The following is a 13216-nucleotide window of genomic DNA, read 5'->3' as shown; positions in this document are numbered from 1 at the left end:
TATTCATGGGAAAATATTAAAAAAATTAAGAATTATTTGGGACACGTTCTTATGATACGACAGAGTATAGATATTATCAATATCTTTTAGTTCATGATTTATTGAAAAATGCAAAAAATTTGCCGGGTATTCCCGGAACAAAAATCCGATTATTACAATCCACTAAAACACCTCGACATAAAAAATTTCATTAGTTTATTGAATAATTTTGAAATCTTAAAAATTTTAAAAGTTTCAGTCACTACGGACAGATTACAAAAAACTAAAAACTTATAGAATTTTTAATAATTTGTTGTAGATGTAAATATGAGAGTTGGCCATGTGCAAGTGAGCAGATAATAAGGTCAAAATGAAACAAAATAAAAGAAGGTTAAAAAATTACTCTTAAACTATGGTCACAAGAGTTAAACTGTCAAAAAAAGAGTGGACACATTACGATAAACAAAATCATATTTTACGATATAATATTGTATTTACGATAAAAACGCGCACAATATGGCAGCTGTAAAGTGTTACAAATTCCAAATTGGAATGTAACATTCGGCGCATGCACCATTTGAACAGCTGGGTGAAAGTATTACGTATTTGAATATGGCACAACTGACTAAATTACAGGTTTTCTTAAGATTTTTGACTTCAACAGAATCCTAAAAATAGGATATCGACTCTCATTGTATCACCCTCATGCTCTCGCTCTTTACAACTTACCGAATTAAAGTCCGAAAGCTTTTTCTATAACGATTGTGCGCATTCGAGTCCTGCGCCTCAACAATCAGTGTTTGGAACTTAAAATATTTAGCTTTTACTTCAATGAGTTTCAGTTACGCTCTGCATTTGGTCATTGTCTATTACTTGATACAAGGTTTGTGGAATATTGTGACTGCCAACATTCCTTAACTTTCACGTTGTACGGGCGTGCACCAACCAGGCTACTCCAGTTAGTCTACGGTGAATATTCGGTGAAAGCTGTTCTAAAAAACTCACGTAGCCACGCGATAACGCTGTAATGCTTAACAAATTGTTTATATATTGTGTTTTCAATATTTTATGGATGTGTGAATGAGTGTATGACAGAAGACCAAAGCAATTTGTAAATTGTTAAACCGGTCATTTATAATAAGAAAACAAAAATATAAAAATAATAAAAATAAAGAATAAAATATTCAAGGTATTTTGAATGCATTGTTTTGAAATAATCAAAATAAAATAGAAAATAATATAATAAAGTGTTTTTTTGTTATCCTTGAAAGGAAATATTTGGAGAGAATTCAAGCTGAGTTGAATTCAAAGGCATGACGAAAGCATTGTAAAAAATAATGTTTTATTTCTTTGTTGAAATACTCAAGAAAATTAATGAATGAGTAAAATGTTAAAGTGTGATTAAAGCTAAAAATTGTAAAAAAGAATATTTTGAATTTAAAACAAGAAATAAATTTAAAAATACGCATTGTAAATTACTCGACAATTGAATTGAGTAAGTGATGATATGGTGTGAATACATTCATTCGTATTTAAAGAAACGTGTTAACCCAAATCTACATTTTAACTACAAAGAGGGCAAAAGTCTGATTCCTGCCACTTGTCACTCTGTTTAAAGAAAATTTAAATAAAACAACAAACAACCCTCCTTCATTTCTATAATTTCATTTTGCTTCTTTGTCATGTTCAAGGATGTTGAAAAAAAAACAACATGAAAAATAAAGTTGAAATAAAATTAAAATAAATTATACATGTAAATAAATACAATATTTATTTTCATTATTTTCAGATCGAAAGTGAATTTTAAAGCAAATTTTTTTCGATTTGTTGTCTGTATATTTGTGCATAATAATACAAAAATAGTGAAACAAAAAATAATAATAAAGAATCACTGTCACAGCCTAAAGCCTGCCATGAATAACTATTGTTACAAGTGTGTTTATTGTTGATATTCTCATGTATGAGTAAATACATATATAAAGATTTCTGGGTGTATGTGCAATTCAACTAAAGAACATATTTAATAAATGATAAAAACAAATAAATTTATAAAAAAGTGTTTTAATAAAAGGACTATTCTTTAATATCAATAACAATAGTAATGTTTTAGAAATATTTTTCATAAATACCGGCCTAAAAAGTATACTACTTAAATAATTAATAAGCAGTGCAAAAGTTAAAAGCAATTAAAATTCAACATTAATGTTTTTATGCTTAAAAATCTGCATAGAAAACTGAAAGTTAAAGTGTAAGGATAAATATACTCAACTAAAAAATAAAATAAAAACATTAGTACCAAAAGAAATCAACCACAACTTCATTCGAAATAATTAGAATCTATGTGTTTATATTGCACTTGTTTTCCCAACATTAAGTGTAAAATCATAAAAAATACCAGAAAAGGATAAAATAAGCTAATAACAATAGCAAAAACAAAATAAAAAATACAACATCGAAAGTAAAATAATACTTACAAACATTCTTACTTACATTTACGTACAAGTAAATTAGTGTCTGTGAGTCAGTGTATGTATATGGAATGTATGTGTTCTAAAGCTAAACCATTGTCAATGTAAAAACAAAAACATACCAAAAAAACCTCTCTTTTACATACAGCTCGGTGTGAGTGAATTTTGTGTTAGTGAGCCTGCATAAGTGTTGTATTATCCTTGCTGACTTCATCCTTGGGTAATAAGCAAATATTTGTTTGGATATAAAATACATTGTTTAGTGTGTTCTTTTGCTGTTGGATTTTTCTTATTGTAGTTGTTGCTTTAGTATTTAGACCATCCATATCTAACAAAAACAACAATTTAAAAAAAATCAAACACTGCACAAACTCGTGTAACAATTGTTTAAAAATCACATGTGAACGGAAAAGATGAAAATACTCTATACATATGCCATCGTTGTATCAAATGACAAGCTAAAATCCTCAACCATTGACATCATTTAAAGGTTGTCCTTAAACAGAAAGATAAAAAAACGACTACTTATTCTGTACAAAAAAGAAGACAATGTGAGTATAATCGTTTTTTTTTTAATTTGCGATTTTTTTCTTCTTAGAATTCTGAACAATAAGAGTTTTAATTATTTCAAAAGGCTTTTAAAAAAAAATATTTCAATTTTATATCGAGTTGGGATTTTACGGTTATTAAAAGTGAAGTGGATTTTAAATGTCTGAAGAGTTTTCTATTAAAAAACTGAGAGCATACATACATACTTATGTATGTATTTGTGTACATTAAACTGTTCTCAAAGGGGATTTAACTTTATTTGGGTTTATTTTGTTAGTATCTAAAACTAAATAAATTCTGTAAAATGTAAGACCAATTGAAAAAAGAGAACAATTCAAGAAAAAAGTTATTATATGCGTACTGTTATGGTTACTAAAGTTTGTAATACGCTAATATGTATAGTAAAAGTGCACCGACTTCCAAAATTACTTTCTGAGTAGATTTAGCGAATTATGATGGTGTGGCTTATAAAAAAAAACTTTGGCTGACAAACTTGAATTTTAATTCAACTAAGTTTGTAACCGACTTTGTACCATCAAAAACACCCACTATTTTATTAATTGATACATCGAATAAAAATGTATTAAAAATGTATTATTAAAATTTTTTTTTGAGAAATGTATGGAGATCAGGATTGCTAGTTAGTTAGTTTCAAAGGAGGAGATACATACATCAAATCCAAAGAAATATATCCAAAGCCTCCATCGGACCAGTTGTGCGCTCCTTAACTAGTGCCTCAGGTGGGAATCAAACCCACCACCTCCGGTCTCCCAGACTAGAACACTAACCTATCGGAGGCCAGGATTGCTAAGTAAAAAATATTGTCCAAGGGACACTCTACTGTAAACTAATTCTATAGATTGTATACATGATAAACCAAGACAAGAAATAAAATATTAATAAAAATAAATAAAAATTCTCAACATTCATTTGGTATCAAAAACTCTAACATTATTTACCCAATTTTACAAATTACATTTTCGATATCAAAAAGGTTTCAACATATTTTATGTACAGGTCTAATAAAACGTACAAATGTTTACACAAATATATGTACATTTCAACGTCAATAGTATTAATAAAAGACTACATTGATGTCTGATTTATATTACATAAATACATATTTATCATTTAATTTATTAAGCTAATGTTGGTCTCCTCACAAACAAATAAACAAATTTTAATTATTGCAAATAAAAAGTCAATGTTACTTGATTTTTCAGATTTATTAAATACTAGCATACACTGGGTGCTTCGCTACCCCAACCAAAATTAAATATATATAAAATTTTGTTTACTTTTATATAAAATTAAATTGATTAAAAATTTTTTAATGTTAAAATTTTTTACGTTCAATATCACATGAATAAATTCGCATTCAGGAAGAAGCTTGTATTTTTAGTTTCATTCATTATAGAAAATTTCGAAATTACTATTTGAAAAAAAGTACTATAAAATTACTCTTATAGATTCTCATTTAATGAATAATTTTATGTATCTGTATTCAATATTATACACAATTCAAAAAATATAATTAGATGAATGAAAAAGTACCAAAATTCCATTTCAGTAGATTCTCATTCACATTTTAAATTTTATATATCTATGTTCAATATCGTCAAAATATCGAAAAGTATCATCGGAAAAACGAAGAAGTACAAAAACCTCTTTCAATAAATTCTCATTTAATAAGGACCGTGTGTCATGTGTTCCGGTTGACCATTATATAGAAACCAAAAGGTACCTTTTGAAGAATGGAAAAGTACCAAAGAGTACCCACTTACAGAATATTATTCAGTCAAGACCATGTATGTTAAAATTTATGTTCCTGTGTTGAATATTTTAGAAAATTCAAAAAGTACCATTTATGAGAAAAATAGTACTAAAAAATTCTCTCTTAACAAATCTTATTTAATGAGGACTGTATATGATTAATAATCATATGAATTCATATTATAAAACATACAGAGTATCATTTGAGGAAAGAAAAAGTACCAAAAGTGGAATAAATTCTAGCTTAGTGGCAAGTACTAATAAAAATAATACAATTTTTCCCCTTTTCGCCCCTTGAGAATTAAGTTTACAAAATGTTCCGTATTTAAATCTATATATCACAGATAAAACTCAAACGATTCAAATCTGCATTCATTTGTTCCAGAAAAATTTTACTTTCAAAAAGGTAGCAAACGAATTTTGTCCTATATAGGCCTTAGTACTCGAATTCCAAAATAATATACCAAAAGCTTATTTTGTGTGAGTAAATAACCTATCTTTTAAAATTCTATAAAAATTGGCTCAATGAGTTTGAATAAAATTAAATTTCCCGTTTTTCCCCATTTTGGAACCTCTTTCCCCAGTGAAATAGCAACAATTTTGTTTCAATAAATATTACAGGAATACTTCAATAAATCGTAAAAGTTTACACCCAAAAAGGACTGAATTTTAAAAAAGTACGAAACAGGTAAGATAATTAAGAAAACCTGTTTTACCCGTTTTTTCCCTTTTTTACACCTAAATGTACAAATTTCCAAAAATCCGTCTTTAGTGGATATACATAACCAAAAACACATCTACTGTTAAAATTTCATGATTCTAGGTTCAGCCGTTTGGACTGTGCGATGATGAATCAGTCAGTCAGTAACGCTACTCTTTTATATATATAGATAAATACATATAATAGAAGTTATACTCACTTAACGAGATAGATCAACCATATTAATACGATGTTTAACAGCTCTGATGTCTTCCGATATATAACCATAAAGTAATTTTCTGAAGATAAATGCCTTATATTGGGATTCTGTTAAATTAAGTAGCCTATTGTCTTATTTAAGTTCAATCGTAATAAATCAATTATGAATATAAAAATTCATTCCATAAAAAGAACCTTGTTTCTTTTAAAAGCTTAAATTTGCAAAAATATTTAATTTTCGTCGATTTCTGTTAATAATACTAATAAGATATTTGCTCTGAGTTACAGATTATTGTACAACCGTCATCATATTATTTTAAAATATGTGTAATTAATTGTAATTATGGTGAAATCAACGTATAGTGTCAATTTACTGAATTTGTTATCCATTTAAGTCTCAGTAATTTTGGTATAATTGAAAGCGAAAAATTTTCTAAAAATATGTTGACGAACATAATTTTATTTTAATCATACCAATTTGTGACAAAAAAAAAAACAGTAAGCAACAACAATAAATTGTGTTAAATAGTTATAAAAAAGGTAAAAAAATAGATGACCATATGATACCCTACACCGGTTATAAGTATGTTTAAAAATGTGGATTATGTTTTACAATAAATCATTTATGTTGTTTTTTTTTTTTCATTAATTTCAAAATATTTATACTATAGCTCTACATGTTTAAAAGTTATGTTATGAAAGAGGATTTATATGGGACCAAGGGCAAAAAATGTGCCGATAATATGCCATAAATATTGGTGAAGGCATTTACGTTTATATCAAAATATTTATTTCGAATTCTATTACCTGATAAGTGAATTATAGTTGTTTAAGTCCTTTTGCACTTTATATATACCTACACAGAGGAAAAAAATATACACGCCGGGTACCAAATTGACACCAAATTTTTCAATATCATCCGTTGTCAAGTATATACATACATACAACAACAACATGTTATGTATATATATATTTGAAAACGGATGTCATTGAAAAATTTGGTGTCAATTTGGTACCAGGCGTGTATATTGTTTTCCTCTAAGTATAAATACTAAAATTGGCAGTATCATTAGGACATTGTATATAATACAACTCGTACGTGGCTGACCATATAATGCCCTACCTCAGGCATCATATAGTCCATATACATGACATTTTGTGGGATATTAGTATATTTGAGATAATTATGATATCCAGAGCCCGACTTAAGAAATCAAGTTATATGGAGGCTATGTGAAGTAATTGACTAATATAAACCAAAATCAAACGGTTCGTCCTTGAGTCAAAAATAACACGTGTACCAAATTCATCGAATCATCTTCAAAATTGCGAGCTGTAGTTCGATTACAAAATTTACATGGGCTACTCGACTCAGAAAAATAATCTGAGCCGATTGGTATACTTAATGGTGCATATGACCATTTATTCTATGCATTATAGACATCAGGACAAATCCAACATATCTGAAGTAATGAATCGATTTCAACTATTGTCAACAGTTTATCAAAAAAGCTGTATGTACCAGATTTCATCAAATTATATTGAAAATTGCGAACAGTATCTATATCTATATGAACACAGGTGAACAGAGCTAAATAGACTCGGAAAGTGATTTTGTGCCGATAAGAATTAGGGCAAGTATTTCAACTTCCGGCATTATATCCGTCAGTATACCTGCCGGTTAAACGATAACGATAATGTACAATTATATTGTAAAAAAATGCCCACACTTGTTTTGTTTAGAGCTTACGTTTTTTATCGGTCATCTATGTATGTATATGTATTTCAGCTTTGCGCAACTGAAACAACTTAAAAAAAGGAACTGGAAAACGTGGTCCATCGCATTGTACATATAGTCAAAACTTAACAGTTGAACATCAAAGTATGTTTGCTGTCTATGACAAAATTAATTAAAACAAACATTTTCTTTCTATACATTTATGATGAGATCAAAGAACTCCTTTTTTAATAACATTTAAATCAGTAAAAAGCAAAAGGAAAAATATGTTTATTGAAATTTGTGCTGTAACATATTGTACAGTAAGTTAACCCAATATAGAAATTGCTTACTATAGAATTTGTCCATAATGAAATTCAAATACTGTATTCATGTATGTGTGTATTATGAAAAAGGATGAATCTTTATAAGAAATAAAATGTTCCATATATTCACATACTTATGTACATACATGAGGTATCTTTTCATGTATTAAAGTAAAGTTAATAATACAAACATGTAAAAGGATCATTTATAAATTAAAAATGTAATAGAATACAAAAGAATCCGTATTAAACTTTATAAAACAGATTTTGTTCCTTTTTATTTAATCTGCTGCAGGTAAAAGTTAAAAAAAAACTGCTGTTTTATAAATTTTAAAACATGCGGTTTGAAATATTATGCCTTAAAATTACATACTATGAGTAAAACATTTACTTCTTTTTTGGTTATTGTAGAAAAAATACATCCTTTTACTCACATCACTCTTAATTTAAACGTATGGACAATAGTATAAATGTACTGTTTTCTATAAACCACATATGTTCACTATTCGTCTAAAATGTTTTAAGATTATAGCTCAATTAGTTATAATTTAAAAACTTAGAGATTCATTTTTTAAAATATATACATATGTATATGGGGTATTTTATGTCAATTGACCCAAACTTTGAAACCGATGTCTTGCGATCGTGATGAAATAGGTTTTCTTTTTTGGAGCCAAAAATAATAGAAGTAAAAAGGGTTGGAAAAAATGTATTTCTTAATATCAGAACTATTCTGACGGTTTATTATTGTGAATGGTTTATTCATTAAAAATATATATGTATTTTAACATTTCATTATGAATAAGATTGTTTTCAGCTATAAGCTTATATAATGAGGTCTGGAGTTAAATATGAAGTGATTTATTATTTTTTTAGAAGTGGATCTTATAAAATTTATTGGACAAAAGACTATAATTTTTAAATGAATGGTCCAATCGGAATTCTAGTTTAAGTTTCGAAAATAGCCACATAAATACTTCAAGCTTGGCGCTATGAGGACTTAAATTGGGGAAAAGCGTGTCATTTCTTTGTTTTCTTCCGATCCAACGATTAGTACATTTTCAGAAAGTGGTCTCTTAGATCTTGGAAAAACATACGCAATCATGTTATTTTTTTTAATAATGGTATATTTCCCACAAATATTGATTTTAATACACTGTGTAATGGTTCTATATATAATAAAGGGGCGTTCAAGAAGAACTCAATTTCTCCAAGCATAAAAAATCATTAAATCATTTAATGTATTGGAAAGGATAAGGTTTATTAGTTATAAATTATATCTACTGCGACTACACAACAGATGTCAATTATTTTATCAAAATGTACAATAACATTATGGCGGGAAAACGCCTGTTGATTTCCATGTCATCAATAATATATCAAAATTTAATTGTTAACATTTCTGAAAACATTCATATCATCTATAACTGTTCAATGCTATGATATTTTTATTTGAACTCAAATTTATCTATCAAATATTTATTAGCGGTCTCAGAATAACAATTATAGAATTATGATTTTTACGAAAAATAGCTTTTACAGATTGAATATTTCCCTGATCGTATACCAGACACAGAATATGTCGAAAAATTTTGAAACGCTGATCCCAGATAGAAAGTCTTGGTCAAGCGGAAAACTAGAGCAAATACCAGTAGGAATCCATTGCTACACCAATGGCTGTAAATTGGAGTTTAAAGTGGGCCTGTGGTGCTATATTGAAGACCCAGAAACAGAAATACGTAATCATTTACCTAATCATAACACAAGCTTCCAGGCAGAAGTCCGAGTAATAACGGAATGTGTAAATTTGATTAGAATAAATATGGCGCCCACGGCCCTTAATATATTCACCGACAGTCAGAAGGCAATTAGGGCGATATCAGGTGATAAAATTAAATCTAAGACCGTATTGGATTGTAAGAAAGCTTTAACTGAATACTCTCCTAGAGGTAAGGTTTACATCATATGGGTACCTGGACACTCGGGAGTAGTCGGTAACGAAAGGGCGAATGTAATAGCTTCAAAGGGAAGGGAGCTCGACGTAGTTAACCTGACGAACAAAATCAATTTGACGCAACAAAAGCTGAATTAAAAATATGGATGAGAGAATCCCATAAGGCCTCTTGGAATAATGAAACGGTGTGTAGAACCACAAAGATCCTATCGGGTGACCCTGATGAGAACAAGACGAAAAATCTACTCAAAATGAGCAATTCTGAAATTAATATGATGGTACGTATTCTGAGTGGACACACAGGATTACGAGCACATCTATACAAAATTGGCAGTGCGGATTCAAACGAATGTAGTGCACTTTCTTTGCCACTGTCAAGAATTCGTCGAAGTTAGATCCAAGTATCTTGGAAGTGATGTAATTCCGGAAATAACATTTCTGACTAACACCGATTGGAAAATTCTTAGGAATTACGTCCAGGAAACTGAGTTTCTGAACACTGAAAATAATATACTCATGGAATTTTTTTTTGTGTTCATGAAAAGGAGCGCACAACAGGCCCGATAGTGGCCTAGGTGTATTTCTTCTTGTACTATACATCCTCCTATCAACCTAACCTAACCTATGCTAAGATATTTCGTTAACCTGATATGATGAAGAAATATTGTGGGCCTACATTATATTTATATCTTATATAAGCCACACAAAAATACATTGTCTAAAATAATGTGAATTGATTTTATGTTTTAATCTTGAGTGGGCATACATCAACAAAATTAAAAAGAAACACAACCAAGTGGTGTTAAATTTATCTACCAAACAGTCGCCATTGACCATCAATATTAACAAATTCTCATTTTAGTTATTGCTTACCATTGTATTGTAATAAAAACGTTTTTATTAAAACATTCTCATTAGACTTTCTAATTACTAAGTTGGCGTGTTATTGTATTAGACACATTCATTTTAGATTGTATCTTTGGGGACTAACAAGAAAGCAATTAAATACCCATATACATACTCACTATATATACATATGTAGGTATATGTGTATGTAGGTATTTATACATATTCGTATAAATATTTGTACTTAACAATGTATTTTGGAGTCTTCACGTTGTCAACTTAATGTAAATTAGAGATTAGCACACAGTCAGCATTTTGAACTGCTTTTAGTCAGAAAAGGAACATCTGTTTTTAAATGAGCGAAAAATGCGGGAAATGACATAAAATTGACCAAGGACTTTTTTTGGTATGTGTGTACGCTGGGAACATGTATAAAATATTATTAATTTTTATATAATTGTGCACAAACAGACAAACTGATGTATGTGAATGAGTATAAGATTGTGTGTGTCAGTCATTTCGAAATAATGACTGTAGACATGTCAACACAACGTTGTCAAATATTTAACGAGTTCTTTTCTTTTATTTTTTCATTACACAATATATCCAGCAGTTTTGCTAGGTGTTAATGAATCCCTTTAAGAGCGTATTTTCCCAAATGTTTAACTACTACGTTGCCTAGAGTTTTATTATATTTTTGTGTTATTTGTGTGTGTGCACGTATGCACTTTATGCAATGCATAGAGAAAATAAAACTTATACCTTAGAAATAACTCATTTTACCCAACAGTAACTCATTGCAAAGTCAATTTTCCATTGATATCTAATTAAAATGAAGTGATAATTATGGATCCTACTTATAGACTTTTTCCTAGAACGTGAACATATTAAGATAACTGGGCTCATCGATAATTCTATAACCAGTGGTAATCCGAAAAGGAGAGAAAATGTCAAAAGGACTAAATAGATCCCTAACTGCAGGGTACATTTATTAAAGTGTATGGATATAAAAATATATGTTTATGTATGTGTTAATGTATATAAAAGATTGTGTCGTTGTTCTTTGCTGAATTGTCATTGACTCTGTTTTTCATCATTTATATGTCATTTAAAAAATGAAAAACGTAAAAGAAGTTAAGAAAATATACCCTCTGAAATATTTTTCATATTTTCTATCATTGTTTTTGTTGTTATCTTGTTGGAAAGGTTTCTTGTTATTTTAATATGTTTTTGTTAAAACATATGTTTACGTACAATACACATTTACCCATATGTATATAAGTACATACACACACACACACAGTTAAATTTTATATTTTCATTGTCGTTGTTGAATTGTTTTCCTTTTCGTCAACAACAACGACGACATTGTATACATTTATTATATTTCTGATTGTTATATACACATACTTACATAAACCCACAAACGCATATACATATTTATATGTACATTATTTGTTTATTAGACTAGCCCTTAAAAATATGTTTATACCGACCTTTAAGGTAGGTATAACATATTGATTTTGTCATTCCGAGTGTAACACATCAAAATATTGCTCATAGATCCCATAAAATATATATGTATGTAGATACATCCTGGACCTTTATAACATTCGAAGACGATCTAGTTGTGTCCTTCCCATTATTCGTTTATTTGATGTTCGCACGAATGCATTTACAAAAATAAGCTAGAAAGATGAAATTGTGTCTCCTATTGATCAAAAATTGTTGGAAAAAATTGATCAACAATTGCACTTAGCCCCCATAATCCCCCCTGTGTGCAGTTTAATTACATAAACACGTTGGTTATTAAGCAATCATCCTTAAAGTTTACACAAGTCAATTTTAAGCACCTATATAACGAACCTTTGGCAACATTTTGAACTAGCGCTCATATGAGGACACTCTCAGACAGTTACTTCAACTCTGATATCTGACTTAGTTAGTTAGTTTGAAATACACCTTGCCCTTTATTGGGTCGTTGTGCGCTCCTTAACCAGTGCCTTAGGTGGGAATCGAACCCACCACCTCCGGTCTACCAGAACACTAACGTATCGGATGCCACTGACCCACATCTGACTTAAAAATACAAATATGAATAACATATAATTTCACAAAATTTTTAAGAATTCAAATTAAATTAAAAAAATTTTGTTTATCGGTCCACACTTGACCTCATATAACCCGTCTGCACATATACAGTTTGTTTTAAATATTTAAATCCTTTGAACATAATGGATGCACGATAATCAAAAATTTTAACATTTCAAAAACTCGATGGTGCAGAAAAAAATTAAAAGCAAATGTAGGTTTTGTAAATTATTATATTCAATTCTATTGTAATTTTTCCTAAAGAATTTTTCACACAGATTCTTGGATACAGTTTTAGTTTTACAAAAGATCCATTTAAGTAAAATCCACTTTTGAGGACAGGTCTAGTCTACACATGTATGTTTTAGTAAAACCGGATGTGTATGTATTGTAAGTATTTTGTTGTTTTTTTTCCTTATAATGATAATGTTGTTGTTGTCATTAAAATTTGTTGAGATGTTGTTTAAAGCGTATTTAGCTAAAATTCAGGAAATTGTATACATACATATATATGTATCATTATATATGTACATACTTATGAACACATGTATGTGTTTGCTACAAAGATGAAGTAAAACAAAATTAAAAATATTA

The 13216-nt window shown here is 28.9% G+C and overlaps 1 protein-coding gene across 6 annotated transcripts in view; it reads left to right on the top strand.

Moving 5' to 3' along the window:
• Nucleotides 1-852: 852 nt before the first annotated feature.
• LOC119615475 (zwei Ig domain protein zig-8) overlaps nt 853-13216 on the top strand; it is a 316266-nt gene continuing 303902 nt past the window's right edge. For 4 of the 6 annotated variants that reach the window (XM_037971582.1, XM_037971864.1, XM_037971813.1 and 1 more), the window contains exon 1: nt 853-2998. The gene's annotated coding sequence lies outside the window, so the exon portion shown is untranslated. The remainder of the gene's footprint in view (nt 2999-13216) is intronic. The other 2 variants (XM_037971698.1, XM_037971641.1) reach the window with 2 other exon arrangements.

This window comes from Lucilia sericata, unplaced genomic scaffold (genome assembly GCF_015586225.1).
Source record: "Lucilia sericata isolate MDLA Ls3-8-SP2 unplaced genomic scaffold, ASM1558622v1 Contig000002F_arrow, whole genome shotgun sequence".
Taxonomy (NCBI): Eukaryota; Metazoa; Arthropoda; class Insecta; order Diptera; family Calliphoridae; genus Lucilia; species Lucilia sericata.
This window is presented reverse-complemented; position numbering and strand designations above follow the sequence as displayed.